Raw genomic sequence first — 4,164 nt, 5'->3', positions numbered from 1 at the left:
TAAATGCCTCACTTTTTAAACAAAGAATCTGATAAAAATAATTTGACCAAAGCCAAATGATTTAGTGACAGAAGCCAGGACTAAACACTCAAGTTGTGTGACCTATAAAGTCATCCTATTTCCATTACGCTAAACTACCTCCACTTTTGTTCACAAACCAAATCACCAAGCCTAATATTCAAATACAAAATTTCTGATTTATTTGTTTAATGCTAAACACTAGGCCATTCAAGCAGTGTAGTTCAAAAAAGATTCAAAATTTCATGTATTTCAAAGTCTTAAATATGCACTTAAGGAATTCCAGCCCAGAGTTTACTCACAGTTTTATATTTTATATAATTTATCCAGTAAACAATAATTGTTGCTTAGGAGTCACTTGGGTTTATTATGAAAATTCCTGAGACTGTTTTTGATTAAATAAGCACATAAACAAGGTTAACAGTGGGGATGGAAAGGATAAACCCAAATGTGTCTCACATTTTTTATTTAAAGAGAAGTATTGCTAATTAGGATCTCTTTTATTCAATTGAATTATTTATATCTAAGTTGTTCTTCATTAGAAAACCATCTAAAGATCACCATTATCCCTTTTATTTTCTCACAATACCAGAAGGTCTTCTTCATGCCATTTGGTCAATCACTTTAGTCAAGTAGCCTGGGTAAGAATCACCACAATGTAGGGATGTCTGAAAGTTCCAAGTATGTTGCTACCTCTGTTATTTTTGTACACAATATAAAGACTCTATTACTCGTATTCCTATGTTATTTTTCTGAGGTTTGCAAGACATATGAGGGTTAGGAAGGTATTCAAACTCTCAAAAGTATATGCCTTTTTTGGACTTATGATTTCTTGCAAAAATGTATGTTTTGGCTCGGATATTAGGCTGATGCAGCATTTATGATCAGTAATATTTTTTCAACCAGCACATGTGCCCAGGGAGATCCTGGGAAAATTTTTGAATGATCATTGTACTGAATAAATGTTTTACCACACTCAGTATTTGAATTTTATATATTTGATATCTCCAACACATCTAATCCATCATTTCCTCTAAGCAAGGAGAATGCCAATTTTGTTTACACAAGTTTTCAAACCTAACAATTTGTTTTATTTACTATGATTCTATTTTCTGTAACTTTGGCTGTTAGCTTTCCACTTGGTGCTATTTGAGTTCCAAGAATGGCAGTAGATTAGGTGGGCCTAGGGGAACTAATTAAGAATTAATTAGATAATAAAATTAAGTAAAGGATTAGTTAATTGGAGAATTAAGGAAGGCCTAACAGAACTAATGTAGAGAATGAAAACTAAAAAGCATTATTTGGTCTATACCAAGAAGTGGTCAAAATGGAACAAAGGCTCAAAAGAAAAATGCATACCAAAGCCAGGTCAGTCCAGCAAGAGTTAGAAAGCAGAAAAACGTAGTCGTCTGAAATCCAGCAAGGGTCAGAAAGCAGATAAATGGAAGAAATAGGAAGCCAGGAACAAAGAAGGCCACAGGCAGATACCTGAAGTTAAAACAAAGTATTGGGAAGGGGTAGTGAACACCATCCAAACAATCGGGAATCAAATAGGAAACACACTTGAGAAGATACACTCTAAATTGAGCCACATTCTGTCTGTACGAGGATTAGCTTTAAATGCTTCCATCTGAGGGCAGAAGCTAATCCCACCACAAATAGAGACAGGTGGCTAACCAGGAATCACGAGCGGATCCTGATAAGGTTAAGATCTTCTTTACTACACTGGTGTGGTTAGCGTGAAATTTTACTGATTCATCAAGTAGGATATTGAAAATATAGCAGTGAAGAAAGCAGTTAAAACTTCCTACCCTCATGAAGTTTACATTGTGTAGAGTTAGACAAATCCCAGATTAAAGAGTATAGTTATAGAACACAGCTTTTCAGACTTGAAAGGTAACCTAGTTTCTACCCTTAACTTAGGTCAAGTTCCATAAACTGCCATCTTAATACTTGTTGTAATTAATTCCTGAATTCACCTCGTTTTTTATCTTTTTCACTTTTCCAGGTAAATATTTTTCATGTATTCTTTTTCGTCATTACAGTTTTCGTTTCTGGAGCCATAGTGGTTTTAAGTTCTCACCCATGCATTCTTTTTAATATCATTATTTTCATACTTAATTGAATATGATTCAATATTTGTAGACTCTGGAGAAGACACCAAAATGGGAAAGAACAAGTTTCTTCATTCAAGGAGTTTTTATTTCTGCAGGATTCCATATGTGCTTAAGGAACTGTCCGACCAGGATGAATGTATTATGGCCCACAAGGGAGGCATTAAACGCTATGGTGATGAAAAGGCTATGATAACAGGAAAATTTCCAGATCCCTGAAACATGACTAAAATCACTTCAGTTGGTAGGAATCAGGAAATGCTTATAGAGAAAATTCAATTAATTTATAAGAAAATTTAGCTAATTAAATTTAATGCATAAGCATTATATTCAAGAGTAGTGACATGTCTGATTCCTGATTTTAGCCCTAGTATGCACAACAAAGTCTGGGACACAAAAGTACTTTAAGTACTCAACAAATATTTGTTGAACTGATCTGGAATGATTGATTAAACCCTGTAGAACTAGTAGGACTTCAATTAAGGAAAATTAGAACAAACGCAGCAGATTTTTTTCTAAGGAAAAGAAACACAAGGCTGGGCACAGTGACTCATGTCTGTAATCCCAGCACTTTGGGAGGCTGAGACAGGCAGATCACCTGAGGTCAGGAGTTCGAGACCAGCCTGGCCAACATGATGAAACCCCATCTCTACTAAAAATAGAAAAATTAGCTGGGCGTGGTGGCACATGCCTGTAATCCCAGCTACTCTGGAGGCTGAGGCAAGAGAATGCTTTAACCAAGGAGGCGGAGGTTACAGTGAGCCAAGACTGTTCCCCTGCACTCCAGCCTGGGTGACAGAGGCAGACTCCATCTCAAAAAAATAAAAAGAAAAAAGAAAAGAAACACAAAGCATGACAAAACAAGAAAAGAGAAAAAGGTAAGCAGAGAGTAGTCTAATTTGGATGCAGTGAAGTGTCCACAGAGAAAGTCATATTTGAAAGTTTAGGCCGGACATAGTGGCTCACGCCTATAATCCTAGCACTTTGGGAGGTCAAGGTGGGTAGATCACCTGAGGTCAGGAGTTCGAGACCAGCCTGGTCAGGAAGGGAGAAAGGAGGAAGGGAGGAAGGGGGGAAGGAAGGTTAGCTTAATGCTTGGACTCTATTTTAGACATCTAGCTGAATGATAATGGGCAAAGGGAGAGAAATTTTAGATTGGAAAGAATATTTTTACAGGGAGAGTGGGATGCAGTAAAGAAGGAAAGACTGAAGATGCAAGTGGCAAAGATGAGATCAATTGGGAAGGATCTCCTAGGAAAAGTTGGGGCACAAGATCCAAATCAAAGGGATAACAGGCCCAGGACTGAGAGACACGGGCCTCATATTGACTTTGCTATAAGCGATTTTATTTGGGTCAAATCACTTAATCCTCTGAGTTTGCTGCCTTTTCTGTAAAATGGAGACAGAGCTTACATCATAAAATTATGATGTGTAAACAAAATGACATTTGTTAAATAGCTGGCATATATAGTATACTACTATGAAATAAATATATGTTTATTGGATTATATAGAGAATATTTATATCCTTATAGAATATGTGTAGGTACAGAAATGTGTTGATTTTCTAGGGCTGTTAGAGTGCCACAAACTGAGTGGCTTAAAACAACATAAATTTGTTCTTTCAAATTCAGGAGGCTAGAAGTCCAAAATCAAAGTGTCAGTAGTGTTGATTTCTGGAAACTCAGAGGATGATTTTGTTCTATGCCTCTCCCCTAACTTCTGGTGGTTGCTGGCTATCCTTGGCATTGGTTCCATGGCTCATGGCAGCATAACTCTCATCTTTGCCTCTATCATCACAGAGCTCCTCCCCACGATTCCCTGTGTGTCTCTGTCTCTTCTTTTTCCTATAAGGACAGCTGCCATATTGGATTTAGGACCCACCCTACTCCAGTATGACTTCAATCTTAACTGATTACATTTGCAATGACCCTATTTCAAAATAAGGCCACATTTTGGGTTCCAGATGGACATAAATTTTACAGGGCACAATATTCAACCTAGTACAAGAAATATATTGTTAACTTATCTTT

This window comes from Colobus angolensis, unplaced genomic scaffold (genome assembly GCF_000951035.1).
Source record: "Colobus angolensis palliatus isolate OR3802 unplaced genomic scaffold, Cang.pa_1.0 Scaffold5, whole genome shotgun sequence".
Lineage (NCBI taxonomy): Eukaryota > Metazoa > Chordata > Mammalia > Primates > Cercopithecidae > Colobus > Colobus angolensis.
This window is presented reverse-complemented; position numbering follows the sequence as displayed.